General features: G+C 45.8%; 6 non-coding genes across 6 annotated transcripts; all 6 read right to left on the bottom strand.

Moving 5' to 3' along the window:
* Nucleotides 1-7,388: 7,388 nt before the first annotated feature.
* TRNAL-CAG (transfer RNA leucine (anticodon CAG)) lies at nucleotides 7,389-7,471 on the bottom strand. The gene has a single exon. It is a non-coding gene; the product is annotated as a tRNA-Leu (tRNA).
* A 1,130-nt stretch (nucleotides 7,472-8,601) lies between these two features.
* On the bottom strand, nucleotides 8,602-8,684 carry TRNAL-CAG (transfer RNA leucine (anticodon CAG)). The gene has a single exon. It is a non-coding gene; the product is annotated as a tRNA-Leu (tRNA).
* A 1,135-nt stretch (nucleotides 8,685-9,819) lies between these two features.
* On the bottom strand, nucleotides 9,820-9,902 carry TRNAL-CAG (transfer RNA leucine (anticodon CAG)). The gene has a single exon. It is a non-coding gene; the product is annotated as a tRNA-Leu (tRNA).
* Nucleotides 9,903-13,464: 3,562 nt separating this feature from the next.
* TRNAL-CAG (transfer RNA leucine (anticodon CAG)) lies at nucleotides 13,465-13,547 on the bottom strand. The gene has a single exon. It is a non-coding gene; the product is annotated as a tRNA-Leu (tRNA).
* A 1,131-nt stretch (nucleotides 13,548-14,678) lies between these two features.
* Nucleotides 14,679-14,761, bottom strand: TRNAL-CAG (transfer RNA leucine (anticodon CAG)). Its single transcript has one exon. It is a non-coding gene; the product is annotated as a tRNA-Leu (tRNA).
* A 1,130-nt stretch (nucleotides 14,762-15,891) lies between these two features.
* TRNAL-GAG (transfer RNA leucine (anticodon GAG)) lies at nucleotides 15,892-15,974 on the bottom strand. Its single transcript has one exon. It is a non-coding gene; the product is annotated as a tRNA-Leu (tRNA).
* Between the last annotated feature and the right edge of the window lie 2,049 nt (nucleotides 15,975-18,023).

Raw genomic sequence — 18,023 nt, 5'->3', positions numbered from 1 at the left:
ACAATAGATCTTATCGATAATTTACAGAAACTTTTGACATTGTTTTTGATAAGGGTGCTTGGAAAACAAAAGTCCAAAAATTTATCCACCTCGCAAAAGACACTTGTCAGAAGAGGGGTTTGAACCCACGTCTCCAAGGGAGACTGTGACCTGAATGCAGCACCTTAGACCACCCGGCCATCCTGACACTCTTGGCACCATATTGATGGCTCAATTTCCAGCTTATAAACCAAAATGAGTGCCATGTACTGAGTGAATGTTATTTAATGTCCTCTGTATTTTCAATTCCAGACCTTCCTGCTCAGGGAAACAGTGGGATCTGAAGCTGATGAAGGAGAGAGGATGGATCATCCTGACAGTGGACCCTGTGGTGACTGCTACTAATTCTCAATCATCTACTACATGGGGTGTGGACTTGCAGAATTTTGAGCCAGTGCATATGGCTGGTGGTGACTGCTACTAATTCTCAATCATCTACTACAGGGGGTGTGGACATGCAGAATTTGGAGCCAGTTCAAGATTCAGATCAGGAGGTGCCTGGCTCCATACCAATCAACTCAGTGCCTCTGAGACAAGGACTTGAAGGGTACAATTTGAGTCCTCGACCGCCATGCTCAACGCGGCTGCAAGGATTCGGGGTGGATTGACTGAATGTGGTATTTATTGTTGTGTACTATTCTTGTATACTGGTTTAGTATAGTATCTTTTTTTTGAGCAGCTATGTTTGTTTTGTATTGGTTAAGGAGAAATGTTGTGTTCGTCATGGGCACGCCCATGATGCACACCAAGGGAGGTAGGGAGTGTTAGTCTCCCCCGAGTTTTGGAGTTGGATGGTAGGTGCGGTGATGTGGAATCGGAGAGAATAAAAGGTAGGGGAAGTTGTTCCTCGTGGCTAAAGACTCCATATTATTCTTTGTGTATTTATTAAAACTTCTCTGCAAAACAGGCACTGTGTGTGCACGACGCAACACCCCCACCCCTCCCATCCCCTGAATACAGAAGTTAAAAATCAGCTGTGATTGGGACGCAGGGGACCCTGGTACCACTGAACCTTCTGCACTGTGAACCTGCTGAACTATTGACAGCTGCGCTTTTGATATGTAGGGTCGAAACCTTTATCTCGGCCCCTCTATCACGATTTGTTGAAGATGCTGTGATTTCCTGCTTTACCGATTTACTGCGATTTAGCCAACTTCAGGCAATTAGTGCAAGCAACGGAAAATAGATCTTATCGATAATTTACAGAAACTGTTGACATTGTTTTTGATACGGTGCTTGGGAAAAAAAAGTCAAAAAATGTATCCACCTCGCAAAATACACTTGTCAGAAGTGGGATTTGAACCCACACCTCCAAGGGAGGCTGCGACCTGAAGGCAGCGCCTTAGACCACTCAGCCATCCTGACACTCTTCACACTTCCCTCATGGCTCAATTTCGAGCGTATAAACCAAAATGAGTGCCATGTACTGAGTGAATGTTGTTTAATGTCCTCTGTATTTTCAATTCCAGACCTTCCTGCTCAGGGAAACAGTGGGATCTGAAGCTGATGAAGGAGAGAGGATGGATCATCCTGACAGTGAATCCGGTGGTGACTGCTACTAATTCTCAATCATCGACTACATGGGGTGTGGACATGCAGAAGTTTGAGCCAGTGCACATGGCCGGTGGTGACTGCTACTAATTCTCAATCATCTACTACAAGGGGTGTGGACATGCAGAATTTGGAGCCAGTTCAAGATTCAGATCAGGAGGTGCCTGGCTCCATACAAATCAACTCAGTGCCTCTGAGACAAGGACTTGAACGGTACAGTTTGAGTCCTCGACCGCCATGCTCAACGCGGCTGCAAGGATTCTGGGTGGATTGACTGAATGTGGCATTTCTTGTTGTGTACTATTCTTGTATACTGGATTAGTATAGTATCTTTTTTTTGAGCAGCTATGTTTGTTTTGTATTGGTTAAGGAGAAATGTTGTGTTCGTCATGGGCACGCCTATGATGCACACCAAGGGAGGTAGGGAGTGTTAGTCTCCCCCGAGTTTTGGAGTTGGATGGTAGGTGCGGTGATGTGGAACCGGAGAGAATAAAAGGTCAGGGAAGGTGTTCCTCGTGGCCAATGACTCTATATTATTCTCTGGGTATTTATTCAAACTTATCTGCGAAACAGGCACCGTGTGTGCACGATGCAACACACCCCTCCCATGCCCTGAATACAGAAGTTAAAAACCAGCTGTGATTGGGACGCAGGGGACCCTGGTGCCACTGAACCTTCTGCACTGTGAACCTGCTGAACTATTGACAGCTGCGCTCTTGATATGTAGGGTCGAAACCTTTATCTCTGCCCCTCTATCACGATTTGTTGAAGATGCTGTGATTTCCCGCTTTACCTATTTACTGCGATTTAGCCAACTTCAGGAAATTAGTGCAAGCAACGGACAATAGATCTTATCGATAATTTACAGAAACTGTTGACATTGTTTTTGATACAGGTGCTTGGAAAAAAAAAGTCCAAAAATGTATCCACCTCGCAAAAGACACTTGTCAGAAGTGGGATTTGAATCCATGCCTCCAAAGGAGACTGCAACCTGAACGCAGCGCCTTAGACCACTCGGCCATCCTGACACTCTTGACACTGCACTGATGGCTCAATTTCCAGCTTATAAACCAAAATGAGTGCCATGTACTGAGTGAATGTTGTTTAATGTCCTCTGTATTTTCAATTCCGGACCTTCCTGCTCAGGGAAACAGTGGGATCTGAAGCTGATGAAGGAGAGAGGATGGATCATCCTGACAGTGGATCCGGTGGTGACTGCTACTAATTCTCAATCATCTACTACATGGGGTGTGGACATGCTGAATTTTGAGCCAGTGCACATGGCCGGTGGTGACTGCTACTAATTCTCAATCATCTACTACAGGGGGTGTGGACATGCAGAATTTGGAGCCAGTTCAAGATTCAGATCAGGAGGTGCCTGGCTCCATACCAATCAACTCAGTGCCTCTGAGACAAGGACTTGAACGGTACAGTTTGAGTCCTCGACCGCCATGCTCAACGCGGCTGCAAGGATTCGGGGTAGATTGACTGAATGTGGCATTTCTTGTTGTGTACTATTCTTGTATACTGGTTTAGTATAGTATCTTTTTTTTGAGCAGCTATGTTTGTTTTGTATTGGTTAAGGAGAAATGTTGTGTTCGTCATGGGCACGCCTATGATGCACACCAAGGGAGGTAGGGAGTGTTAGTCTCCCCCGAGTTTTGGAGTTGGATGGTAGGCGCGGTGACGTGGAACCGGAGAGAATAAAAGGTCAGGGAAGGTGTTCCTCGTGGCCAATGACTCTATATTATTCTCTGTATATTTATTAAAACTTATTTGCAAAACAGGCACTGTGTGTGCACGATGCAACACACCCCTCCCATGCCCTGAATACAGAAGTTAAAAACCAGCTGTGATTGGGACGCAGGGGACCCTGGTGCCACTGAACCTTCTGCACTGTGAACCTGCTGAACTATTGACAGCTGCGCTTTTGATATGTAGGGTCGAAACCTTTGTCTCGGCCCCTCTATCACGATTTGTTGAAGATGCTGTGATTTCCTGCTTTACCGATTTACTGCGATTTAGCCAACTTCAGGCAATTAGTGCAAGCAACGGAAAATAGATCTTATCGATAATTTACAGAAACTGTTGACATTGTTTTTGATACGGTGCTTGGGAAAAAAAAGTCAAAAAATGTATCCACCTCGCAAAATACACTTGTCAGAAGTGGGATTTGAACCCACACCTCCAAGGGAGGCTGCAACCTGAACACAGCACCTTAGACCACTCGGCCATCCTGACACTCTTCACACCTCCCTCATGGCTCAATTTCGAGCGTATAAACCAAAATGAGTGCCATGTAATGAGTGAATGTTGTTTAATGTCCTCTGTATTTTCAATTCCAGACCTTCCTGCTCAGGGAAACAGTGGGATCTGAAGCTGATGAAGGAGAGAGGATAGATCATCCTGACAGTGAATCCGGTGGTGACTGCTACTAATTCTCAATCATCGACTACATGGGGTGTGGACATGCAGAAGTTTGAGCCAGTGCACATGGCCGGTGGTGACTGCTACTAATTCTCAATCATCTACTACAAGGGGTGTGGACATGCAGAATTTGGAGCCAGTTCAAGATTCAGATCAGGAGGTGCCTGGCTCCATACCAATCAACTTAGTGCCTCTGAGACAAGGACTTGAACGGTACAGTTTGAGTCCTCGACCGCCATGCTCAACGCGGCTGCAAGGATTCGGGGTGGATTGACTGAATGTGGCATTTCTTGTTGTGTACTATTCTTGTATACTGGATTAGTATAGTATCTTTTTTTTGAGCAGCTATGTTTGTTTTGTATTGGTTAAGGAGAAATGTTGTGTTCGTCATGGGCACGCCTATGATGCACACCAAGGGAGGTAGGGAGTGTTAGTCTCCCCCGAGTTTTGGAGTTGGATGGTAGGCACAGTGACGTGGAACCGGAGAGAATAAAAGGTCAGGGAAGGTGTTCCTCGTGGCCAATGACTCTATATTATTCTCTGTGTATTTATTAAAACTTATCTGCGAAACAGGCACCGTGTGTGCACGATTCAACACACCCCTCCCATGCCCTGAATACAGAAGTTAAAAACCAGCTGTGATTGGGACGCAGGGGACCCTGGTGCCACTGAACCTTCTGCACTGTGAACCTGCTGAACTATTGACAGCTGCGCTCTTGATATGTAGGGTCGAAACCTTTATCTCTGCCCCTCTATCACGATTTGTTGAAGATGCTGTGATTTCCCGCTTTACCGATTTACTGCGATTTAGCCAACTTGAGGAAATTAGTGCAAGCAACGGACAATAGATCTTATCGATAATTTACAGAAACTGTTGACATTGTTTTTGATACCGGTGCTTGGAAAAAAAAGTCCAAAAATGTATCCACCTCGCAAAATACACTTGTCAGAAGTGGGATTCGAACACACGCCTCCAAAGGAGACTGCAACCTGAACGCAGCACCTTAGACCACTCGGCCATCCTGACACTCTTGACACTGCACTGATGGCTCAATTTCCAGCTTATAAACCAAAATGAGTGCCATGTACTGAGTGAATGTTGTTTAATGTCCTCTGTATTTTCAATTCCAGACCTTCCTGCTCAGGGAAACAGTGGGATCTGAAGCTGATGAAGGAGAGAGGATGGATCATCCTGACAGTGGATCCGATGGTGACTGCTACTAATTCTCAATCATCTACTACATGGGGTGTGGACATGCTGAATTTTGAGCCAGTGCACATGGCCGGTGGTGACTGCTACTAATTCTCAATCATCTACTACAGGGGGTGTGGACATGCAGAATTTGGAGCCAGTTCAAGATTCAGATCAGGAGGTGCCTGGCTCCATACCAATCAACTCAGTGCCTCTGAGACAAGGACTTGAACGGTACAGTTTGAGTCCTCGACCGCCATGCTCAACGCGGCTGCAAGGATTCGGGGTCGATTGACTGAATGTGGCATTTCTTGTTGTGTACTATTCTTGTATACTGGTTTAGTATAGTATCTTTTTTTTGAGCACCTATGTTTGTTTTGTATTGGTTAAGGAGAAATGTTGTGTTCGTCATGGGCACGCCTATGATGCACACCAAGGGAGGTAGGGAGTGTTAGTCTCCCCCGAGTTTTGGAGTTGGATGGTAGGCGCGGTGACGTGGAACCGGAGAGAATAAAAGGTCAGGGAAGGTGTTCCTCGTGGCCAGTGACTCTATATTATTCTCTGTGTATTTATTAAAACTTAATTGCAAAACAGGCACTGTGTGTGCACGATGCAACACACCCCTCCCATGCCCTGAATACAGAAGTTAAAAACCAGCTGTGATTGGGACGCAGGGGACCCTGGTGCCACTGAACCTTCTGCACTGTGAACCTGCTGAACTATTGACAGCTGCGCTTTTGATATGTAGGGTCGAAACCTTTATCTCGGCCCCTCTATCACGATTTGTTGAAGATGCTGTGATTTCCTGCTTTACCGATTTACTGCGATTTAGCCAACTTCAGGCAATTAGTGCAAGCAACGGAAAATAGATCTTATCGATAATTTACAGAAACTGTTGACATTGTTTTTGATACGGTGCTTGGGAAAAAAAAGTCCAAAAATGTATCCACCTCGCAAAATTCACTTGTCAGAAGTGGGATTTGAACCCACACCTCCAAGGAAGGCTGTGACCTGAACACAGCGCCTTAGACCACTCGGCCATCCTGACACTCTTCACACCTCCCTCATGGCTCAATTTCGAGCATATAAACCAAAATGAGTGCCATGTACTGAGTGAATGTTGTTTAATGTCCTCTGTATTTTCAATTCCAGACCTTCCTGCTCAGGGAAACAGTGGGATCTGAAGCTGATGAAGGAGAGAGGATGGATCATCCTGATAGTGAATCCGGTGGTGACTGCTACTAATTCTCAATCATCGACTACATGGGGTGTGGACATGCAGAAGTTTGAGCCAGTGGACATGGCCGGTGGTGACTGCTACTAATTCTCAATCATCTACTACAAGGGGTGTAGACATCCAGAATTTGGAGCCAGTTCAAGATTCAGATCAGGAGGTGCCTGGCTCCATACCAATCAACTCAGTGCCTCTGAGACAAGGACTAGAACGGTATAGTTTGAGTCCTCGACCGCCATGCTCAACGCGGCTGCAAGGATTCGGGGTGGATTGACTGAATGTGGCATTTCTTGTTGTGTACTATTCTTGTATACTGGATTAGTATAGTATCTTTTTTTTGAGCAGCTATGTTTGTTTTGTATTGGTTAAGGAGAAATGTTGTGTTCGTCATGGGCACGCCTATGATGCACACCAAGGGAGGTAGGGAGTGTTAGTCTCCCACGAGTTTTGGAGTTGGATGGTAGGCACGGTGACGTGGAACCGGAGAGAATAAAAGGTCAGGGAAGGTGTTCCTCGTGGCCAATGACTCTATATTATTCTCTGTGTATTTATTAAAACTTATCTGCGAAACAGGCACCGTGTGTGCACGATGCAACACACCCCTCCCATGCCCTGAATACAGAAGTTAAAAACCAGCTGTGATTGGGACGCAGGGGACCCTGGTGCCACTGAACCTTCTGCACTGTGAACCTGCTGAACTATTGACAGCTGCGCTCTTGATATCTAGGGTTGAAACCTTTATCTCTGCCCCTCTATCACGATTTGTTGAAGATGCTGTGATTTCCCGCTATACCGATTTACTGCGATTTAGCCAACTTCAGGAAATTAGTGCAAGCAACGGACAATAGATCTTATCGATAATTTACAGAAACTGTTGACATTGTTTTTGATACGGGTGCTTGGAAAAAAAAAGTCCAAAAATGTATCCACCTCGCAAAAGACACTTGTCAGAAGTGGGATTCGAACCCACGCCTCCAAAGGAGACTGCGACCTGAACGCAGCGCCTTAGACCACTCGGCCATCCTGACACTCTTGACACTGCACTGATGGCTCAATTTCCAGCTTATAAACCAAAATGAGTGCCATGTACTGAGTGAATGTTGTTTAATGTCCTCTGTATTTTCAATTCCAGACCTTCCTGCTCAGGGAAACAGTGGGATCTGAAGCTGATGAAGGAGAGAGGATGGATCATCCTGACAGTGGATCCGATGGTGACTGCTACTAATTCTCAATCATCTACTACATGGGGTGTGGACATGCTGAATTTTGAGCCAGTGCACATGGCCGGTGGTGACTGCTACTAATTCTCAATCATCTACTACAGGGGGTGTGGACATGCAGAATTTGGAGCCAGTTCAAGATTCAGATCAGGAGGTGCCTGGCTCCATACCAATCAACTCAGTGCCTCTGAGACAAGGACTTGAACGGTACAGTTTGAGTCCTCGACCGCCATGCTCAACGCGGCTGCAAGGATTCGGGGTGGATTGACTGAATGTGGCATTTCTTGTTGTGTACTATTCTTGTATACTGGTTTAGTATAGTATCTTTTTTTTGAGCAGCTATGTTTGTTTTGTATTGGTTAAGGAGAAATGTTGTGTTCGTCATGGGCACGCCTATGATGCACACCAAGGGAGGTAGGGAGTGTTAGTCTCCCCCGAGTTTTGGAGTTGGATGGTAGGCGCGGTGACGTGGAACCGGAGAGAATAAAAGGTCAGGGAAGGTGTTCCTCGTGGCCAATGACTCTATATTATTCTCTGTGTATTTATTAAAACTTACTTGCGAAACAGGCACTGTGTGTGCACGATGCAACACACCCCTCCCATGCCCTGAATACAGAAGTTAAAAAACAGCTGTGATTGGGACGCAGGGGACCCTGGTGCCACTGAACCTTCTGCACCGTGAACCTGCTGAACTATTGACAGCTGTGCTTTTGATATGTAGGGTCGAATCCTTTATCTCGGCCCCTCTATCACGATTTGTTTAAGATGCTGTGATTTCCTGCTTTACCGATTTACTGCGATTTAGCCAACTTCAGGCAATTAGTGCAAGCAACGGAAAATAGATCTTATCGATAATTTACAGAAACTGTTGACATTGTTTTTGATACGGTGCTTGGGAAAAAAAAGTCCAAAAATGTATCCACCTCGCAAAATACACTTGTCAGAAGTGGGATTTGAACCCACACCTCCAAGGGAGGCTGCGACCTGAACACAGCGCCTTAGACCACTCGGCCATTCTGACACTCTTCAAACCTCCCTCATGGCACAATTTTGAGCGTATAAACCAAAATGAGTGCCATGTACTGAGTGAATGTTGGTTAATGTCCTCTGTATTTTCAATTCCAGACCTTCCTGCTCAGGGAAACAGTGGGATCTGAAGCTGATGAAGGAGAGAGGATGGATCATCCTGACAGTGAATCCGGTGGTGACTGCTACTAATTCTCAATCATCGACTACATGGGGTTTGGACATGCAGAAGTTTGAGCCAGTGCACATGGCCGGTGGTGACTGCTACTAATTCTCAATCATCTACTACAAGGGGTGTGGACATGCAGAATTTGGAGCCAGTTCAAGATTCAGATCAGGAGGTGCCTGGCTCCATACCAATCAACTCAGTGCCTCTGAGACAAGGACTTGAAGGGTACAATTTGAGTCCTCGACCGCCATGCTCAACGCGGCTGCAAGGATTCGGGGTGGATTGACTGAATGTGGTATTTATTGTTGTGTACTATTCTTGTATACTGGTTTAGTATAGTATCTTTTTTTTGAGCAGCTATGTTTGTTTTGTATTGGTTAAGGAGAAATGTTGTGTTCGTCATGGGCACGCCCATGATGCACACCAAGGGAGGTAGGGAGTGTTAGTCTCCCCCGAGTTTTGGAGTTGGATGGTAGGTGCGGTGATGTGGAATCGGAGAGAATAAAAGGTAGGGGAAGGTGTTCCTCGTGGCTAAAGACTCCATATTATTCTTTGTGTATTTATTAAAACTTCTCTGCAAAACAGGCACTGTGTGTGCACGACGCAACACCCCCACCCCTCCCATCCCCTGAATACAGAAGTTAAAAATCAGCTGTGATTGGGACGCAGGGGACCCTGGTGCCACTGAACCTTCTGCACTGTGAACCTGCTGAACTATTGACAGCTGCGCTCTTGATATGTAGGGTCAAAACCTTTATCTCTGCCCCTCTATCACGATTTGTTGAAGATGCTGTGATTTCCCGCTTTACCGATTTACTGCGATTTAGCCAACTTCAGGAAATTAGTGCAAGCAACGGACAATAGATCTTATCGATAATTTACAGAAACTGTTGACATTGTTTTTGATACGGGTGCTTGGAAAAAAAAAGACAAAAAATGTATCCACCTCGCAAAAGACACTTGTCAGAAGTGGGATTCGAACCCACGCCTCCAAAGGAGACTGCAACCTGAACGCAGCGCCTTAGACCACTCAGCCATCCTGACACTCTTGACACTACACTGATGGCTCAATTTCCAGCTTATAAACCAAAATGAGTGCCATGTATTGAGTGAATGTTGTTTAATGTCCTCTGTATTTTCAATTCCAGACCTTCCTGCTCAGGGAAACAGTGGGATCTGAAGCTGATGAAGGAGAGAGGATGGATCATCCTGACAGTAAATCCGGTGGTGACTGCTACTAATTCTCAATCATCGACTACTTGGGGTGTGGACATGCAGAAGTTTGAGCCAGTGCACATGGCCGGTGGTGACTGCTACTAATTCTCAATCATCTACTACAAGGGGTGTGGACATGCAGAATTTGGAGCCAGTTCAAGATTCAGATCAGGAGGTGCCTGGCTCCATACCAATCAACTCAGTGCCTCTGAGACAAGGACTTGAACGGTACAGTTTGAGTCCTCGAACGCCATGCTCAACGCGGCTGCAAGGATTCGGGGTGGATTGACTGAATGTGGCATTTCTTGGTGTGTACTATTCTTGTATACTGGATTAGTATAGTATCTTTTTTTTGAGCAGCTATGTTTGTTTTGTATTGGTTAAGGAGAAATGTTGTGTTCGTCATGGGCACGCCTATGATGCACACCAAGGGAGGTAGGGAGTGTTAGTCTCCCCTGAGTTTTGGAGTTGGATGGTAGGCGCGGTAACGTGGAACCGGAGAGAATAAATGGTCAGGGAAGGTGTTCCTCGTGGCCAATGACTCTATATTATTCTCTGTGTATTTATTAAAACTTATCTGCGAAACAGGCACCGTGTGTGCACGATGCAACACACCCCTCCCATGCCCTGAATACAGAAGTTAAAAACCAGCTGTGATTGGGACGCAGGGGACCCTGGTGCCACTGAACCTTCTGCACTGTGAACCTGCTGAACTATTGACAGCTGCGCTCTTGATATGTAGGGTCGAAATCTTTATCTCTGCCACTCTATCACGATTTGTTGAAGATGCTGTGATTTCCCGCTTTACCGATTTACTGCGATTTAGCCAACTTCAGGAAATTAGTGCAAGCAAAGGACAATAGATCTTATCGATAATTTACAGAAACTGTTGACATTGTTTTTGATACGGGTGCTTGGAAAAAAAAAGTCCAAAAATGTATCCACCTCGCAAAAGACACTTGTCAGAAGTGGGATTCAAACCCACGCCTCCAAAGGAGACTGCGACCTGAACTCAGTGTCTTAGACCACTCGGCCATCCTGACACTCTTGACACTGCACTGATGGCTCAATTTCCAGCTTATAAACCAAAATGAGTGCCATGTACTAAGTGAATGTTGTTTAATGTCCTCTGTATTTTCAATTCCAGACCTTCCTGCTCAGGGAAACAGTGGGATCTGAAGCTGATGAAGGAGAGAGGATGGATCATCCTGACAGTGGATCCGGTGGTGACTGCTACTAATTCTCAATCATCTACTACATGGGGTGTGGACATGCTGAATTTTGAGCCAGTGCACATGGCCGGTGGTGACTGCTACTAATTCTCAATCATCTACTACAGGGGGTGTGGACATGCAGAATTTGGAGCCAGTTCAAGATTCAGATCAGGAGGTGCCTGGCTCCATACCAATCAACTCAGTGCCTCTGAGACAAGGACTTGAACGGTACAGTTTGAGTCCTCGACCGCCATGCTCAACGCGGCTGCAAGGATTCGGGGTGGATTGACTGAATGTGGCATTTCTTGTTGTGTACTATTCTTGTATACTGGTTTAGTATAGTATCTTTTTTTTGAGCAGCTATGTTTGTTTTGTATTGGTTAAGGAGAAATGTTGTGTTCGTCATGGGCACGCCTATGAGGCAAACCAAGGGAGGTAGGGAGTGTTAGTCTCCCCCGAGTTTTGGAGTTGGATGGTAGGCGCGGTGACGTGGAACCGGAGAGAATAAAAGGTCAGGGAAGGTGTTCCTCGTGGCCAATGACTCTATATTATTCTCTGTGTATTTATTAAAACTTATTTGCGAAACAGGCACTGTGTGTGCACGATGCAACACACCCCTCCCATGCCCTGAATACAGAAGTTAAAAACCAGCTGTGATTGGGACGCAGGGGACCCTGGTGCCACTGAACCTTCTGCACTGTGAACCTGCTGAACTATTGACAGCTGTGCTTTTGATATGTAGGGTCGAAACCTTTATCTCGGCCCCTCTATCACGATTTGTTGAAGATGCTGTGATTTCCTGCTTTACCGATTTACTGCGATTTAGCCAACTTCAGGCAATTAGTGCAAGCAACGGACAATAGATCTTATCGATAATTTACAGAAACTTTTGACATTGTTTTTGATAAGGGTGCTTGGAAAAAAAAAGTCCAAAAATGTATCCACCTCGCAAAAGACACTTGTCAGAAGAGGGGTTTGAACCCACGTCTCCAAGGGAGACTGTGACTTGAATGCAGCACCTTAGACCACCCGGCCATCCTGACACTCTTGACACCATATTGATGGCTCAATTTCCAGCTTATAAACCAAAATGAGTGCCATGTACTGAGTGAATGTTATTTAATGTCCTCTGTATTTTCAATTCCAGACCTTCCTGCTCAGGGAAACAGTGGGATCTGAAGCTGATGAAGGAGAGAGGATGGATCATCCTGACAGTGGACCCTGTGGTGACTGCTACTAATTCTCAATCATCTACTACATGGGGTGTGGACTTGCAGAATTTTGAACTAGTGCATATGGCTGGTGGTGACTGCTACTAATTCTCAATCATCTACTACAGGGGGTGTGGACATGCAGAATTTGGAGCCAGTTCAAGATTCAGATCAGGAGGTGCCTGGCTCCATACCAATCAACTCAGTGCCTCTGAGACAAGGACTTGAAGGGTACAATTTGAGTCCTCGACCGCCATGCTCAACGCGGCTGCAAGGATTCGGGGTGGATTGACTGAATGTGGTATTTATTGTTGTGTACTATTCTTGTATACTGGTTTAGTATAGTATCTTTTTTTTGAGCAGCTATGTTTGTTTTGTATTGGTTAAGGAGAAATGTTGTGTTCGTCATGGGCACGCCCATGATGCACACCAAGGGAGGTAGGGAGTGTTAGTCTCCCCCGAGTTTTGGAGTTGGATGGTAGGTGCGGTGATGTGGAATCGGAGAGAATAAAAGGTAGGGGAAGGTGTTCCTCGTGGCTAAAGACTCCATATTATTCTTTGTGTATTTATTAAAACTTCTCTGCAAAACAGGCACTGTGTGTGCACGACGCAACACCCCCACCCCTACCATCCCCTGAATACAGAAGTTAAAAATCAGCTGTGATTGGGACGCAGGGGACCCTGGTGCCACTGAACCTTCTGCACTGTGAACCTGCTGAACTATTGACAGCTGCGCTTTTGATATGTAGGGTCGAAACCTTTATCTCGGCCCCTCTATCACGATTTGTTGAAGATGCTGTGATTTCCTGCTTTACCGATTTACTGCGATTTAGCCAACTTAAGGCAATTAGTGCAAGCAACGGAAAATAGATCTTATCGATAATTTACAGAAACTGTTGACATTGTTTTTGATACGGTGCTTGGGGAAAAAAAGTCAAAAAATGTATCCACCTCGCAAAATACACTTGTCAGAAGTGGGATTTGAACCCACACCTCCAAGGGAGGCTGCGACCTGAACGCAGCGCCTTAGACCACTCAGCCATCCTGACACTCTTCACACTTCCCTCATGGCTCAATTTCGAGCGTATAAACCAAAATGAGTGCCATGTACTGAGTGAATGTTGTTTAATGTCCTCTGTATTTTCAATTCCAGACCTTCCTCCTCAGGGAAACAGTGGGATCTGAAGCTGATGAAGGAGAGAGGATGGATGATCCTGACAGTGAATCCAGTGGTGACTGCTACTAATTCTCAATCATCGACTACATGGGGTGTGGACATGCAGAAGTTTGAGCCAGTGCACATGGCCGGTGGTGACTGCTACTAATTCTCAATCATCTACTACAAGGGGTGTGGACATGCAGAATTTGGAGCCAGTTCAAGATTCAGATCAGGAGGTGCCTGGCTCCATACAAATCAACTCAGTGCCTCTGAGACAAGGACTTGAACGGTACAGTTTGAGTCCTCGACCGCCATGCTCAACGCGGCTGCAAGGATTCGGGGTGGATTGACTGAATGTGGCATTTCTTGTTGTGTACTATTCTTGTATACTGGATTAGTATAGTATCTTTTTTTTGAGCAGCTATGTTTGTTTTGTATTGGTTAAGGAGAAATGTTGTGTTCGTCATGGGCACGCCTATGATGCACACCAAGGGAGGTAGGGAGTGTTAGTCTCCCCCGAGTTTTGGAGTTGGATGGTAGGTGCGGTGATGTGGAACCGGAGAGAATAAAAGGTCAGGGAAGGTGTTCCTCGTGGCCAATGACTCTATATTATTCTCTGGGTATTTATTCAAACTTATCTGCGAAACAGGCACCGTGTGTGCACGATGCAACACACCCCTCCCATGCCCTGAATACAGAAGTTAAAAACCGGCTGTGATTGGGACGCAGGGGACCCTGGTGCCACTGAACCTTCTGCACTGTGAACCTGCTGAACTATTGACAGCTGCGCTCTTGATATGTAGGGTCGAAACCTTTATCTCTGCCCCTCTATCATGATTTGTTGAAGATGCTGTGATTTCCCGCTTTACCGATTTACTGCGATGTAGCCAACTTCAGGAAATTAGTGCAAGCAACGGACAATAGATCTTATCGATAATTTACAGAAACTGTTGACATTGTTTTTGATACGGGTGCTTGGAAAAAAAAAGTCCAAAAATGTATCCACCTCGCAAAAGACACTTGTCAGAAGTGGGATTCGAACCCATGCCTCCAAAGGAGACTGCGACCTGAACGCAGCGCCTTAGACCACTCGGCCATCCTGACACTCTTGACATTGCATTGATGGCTCAATTTTCAGCTTATAAACCAAAATGAGTGCCATGTACTGAGTGAATGTTGTTTAATGTCCTCTGTATTTTCAATTCCAGACCTTCCTCCTCAGGGAAAAAGTGGGATCTGAAGCTGATGAAGGAGAGAGGATGGATCATCCTGACAGTGGATCCGGTGGTGACTGCTACTAATTCTCAATCATCGACTACATGGGGTGTGGACATGCTGAATTTTAAGCCAGTGCACATGGCCGGTGGTGACTGCTACTAATTCTCAATCATCTACTACAGGGGGTGTGGACATGCAGAATTTGGAGCCAGTTCAAGATTCAGATCAGGAGGTGCCTGGCTCCATACCAATCAACTCAGTGCCTCTGAGACAAGGACTTGAACGGTACAGTTTGAGTCCTCGACCGCCATGCTCAACGCGGCTGCAAGGATTCGGGGTGGATTGACTGAATGTGGCATTTCTTGTTGTGTACTATTCTTGTATACTGGTTTAGTATAGTATCTTTTTTTTGAGCAGCTATGTTTGTTTTGTATTGGTTAAGGAGAAATGTTGTGTTCGTCATGGGCACGCCTATGATGCACACCAAGGGAGGTAGGGAGTGTTAGTCTCCCCCGAGTTTTGGAGTTGGATGGTAGGCGTGGTGACGTGGAACCGGAGAGAATAAAAGGTCAGGGAAGGTGTTCCTCGTGGCCAATGACTCTATATTATTCTCTGTATATTTATTAAAACTTATTTGCGAAACAGGCACTGTGTGTGCACGATGCAACACACCCCTCCCATGCCCTGAATACAGAAGTTAAAAACCAGCTGTGATTGGGACGCAGGGGACCCTGGTGCCACTGAACCTTCTGCACTGTGAACCTGCTGAACTATTGACAGCTGCGCTTTTGATATGTAGGGTCGAAACCTTTATCTCGGCCCCTCTATCACGATTTGTTGAAGATGCTGTGATTTCCTGCTTTACCGATTTACTGCGATTTAGCCAACTTCAGGCAATTAGTGCAAGCAACGGAAAATAGATCTTATCGATAATTTACAGAAACTGTTGACATTGTTTTTGATACGGTGCTTGGGAAAAAAAAGTCCAAAAATGTATCCACCTTGCAAAATACACTTGTCAGAAGTGGGATTTGAACCCACACCTCCAAGTGAGGCTGCGACCTCAACGCAGCGCCTTAGACCACTCGGCCATCCTGACACTCTTCACATCTCCCTCATGGCTCAATTTCGAGCGTATAAACCAAAATGAGTGCCATGTACTGAGTGAATGTTGTTTAATGTCCTCTGTATTTTCAATTCCAGACCTTCCTGCTCAGGGAAACAGTGGGATCTGAAGCTGATGAAGGAGAGAGGATGGATCATCCTGACAGTGAATCCGGTGGTGACTGCTACTAATTCTCAATCATCGACTACATGGGGTGTGGACATGCAGAAGTTTGAGCCAGTGCACATGGCCGGTGGTGACTGCTACTAATTCTCAATCATCTACTACAAGGGGTGTGGACATGCAGAATTTGGAGCCAGTTCAAGATTCAGATCAGGAGGTGCCTGGCTCCATACCAATCAACTCAGTGCCTCTGAGACAAGGACTTGAACAGTACAGTTTGAGTCCTCGACCGCCATGCTCAACGCGGCTGCAAGGATTCGGGGTGGATTGACTGAATGTGGCATTTCTTGTTGTGTACTATTCTTGTATACTGGATTAGTATAGTATCTTTTTTTTTGAGCAGCTATGTTTGTTTTGTATTGGTTAAGGAGAAATGTTGTGTTCGTCATGGGCACGCCTATGATGCACACCAAGGGAGGTAGGGAGTGTTAGTCTCCCCCGAGTTTTGGAGTTGGATGGTAGGCGCGGTGACGTGGAACTGGAGAGAATAAAAGGTCAGGGAAGGTGTTCCTCGTGGCCAATGACTCTATATTATTCTCTGTGTATTTATTAAAACTTATCTGCGAAACAGGCAACGTGTGTGCACGATGCAACACACCCCTCCCATGCCCTGAATACAGAAGTTAAAAACCAGCTGTGATTGGGATGCAGGGGACCCTGGTGCCACTGAACCTTCTGCACTGTGAACCTGCTGAACTATTGACAGCTGCGCTCTTGATATGTAGGGTCGAAACCTTTATCTCTGCCCCTCTATCACGATTTGTTGAAGATGCTGTGATTTCCCGCTTTACCGATTTACTGCGATTTAGCCAACTTCAGGAAATTAGTGCAAGCAACGGACAATAGATCTTATCGATAATTTGCAGAAACTGTTGACATTGTTTTTGATACGGGTGCTTGGAAAAAAAAAGTCCAAAAATGTATCCACCTCGCAAAAGACACTTGTCAGAAGTGGGATTTGAATCCATGCCTCCAAAGGAGACTGCAACCTGAACGCAGCGCCTTAGACCACTCGGCCATCCTGACACTCTTGACACTGCACTGATGGCTCAATTTCCAGCTTATAAACCAAAATGAGTGCCATGTACTGAGTGAATGTTGTTTAATGTCCTCTGTATTTTCAATTCCGGACCTTCCTGCTCAGGGAAACAGTGGGATCTGAAGCTGATGAAGGAGAGAGGATGGATCATCCTGACAGTGGATCCGGTGGTGACTGCTACTAATTCTCAATCATCTACTACATGGGGTGTGGACATGCTGAATTTTGAGCCAGTGCACATGGCCGGTGGTGACTGCTACTAATTCTCAATCATCTACTACAGGGGGTGTGGACATGCAGAATTTGGAGCCAGTTCAAGATTCAGATCAGGAGGTTCCTGGCTCCATACCAATCAACTCAGTGCCTCTGAGACAAGGACTTGAACGGTACAGTTTGAGTCCTCGACCGCCATGCTCAACGCGGCTGCAAGGATTCGGGGTAGATTGACTGAATGTGGCATTTCTTGTTGTGTACTATTCTTGTATACTGGTTTAGTATAGTATCTTTTTTTTGAGCAGCTATGTTTGTTTTGTATTGGTTAAGGAGAAATGTTGTGTTCGTCATGGGCACGCCTATGATGCACACCAAGGGAGGTAGGGAGTGTTAGTCTCCCCCGAGTTTTGGAGTTGGATGGTAGGCGCGGTGACGTGGAACCGGAGAGAATAAAAGGTCAGGGAAGGTGTTCCTCGTGGCCAATGACCCTATATTATTCTCTGTATATTTATTAAAACTTATTTGAGAAACAGGCACTGTGTGTGCACGATGCAACACACCCCTCCCATGCCCTGAATACAGAAGTTAAAAACCAGCTGTGATTGGGA

The sequence above is a fragment of the Pleurodeles waltl genome, unplaced genomic scaffold (genome assembly GCF_031143425.1).
Source record: "Pleurodeles waltl isolate 20211129_DDA unplaced genomic scaffold, aPleWal1.hap1.20221129 scaffold_39, whole genome shotgun sequence".
NCBI classification, from domain to species: Eukaryota; Metazoa; Chordata; class Amphibia; order Caudata; family Salamandridae; genus Pleurodeles; species Pleurodeles waltl.
The sequence above is the reverse complement of the archived record's forward strand: the minus strand, read 5'-3'. Positions and strand labels throughout refer to the sequence as shown.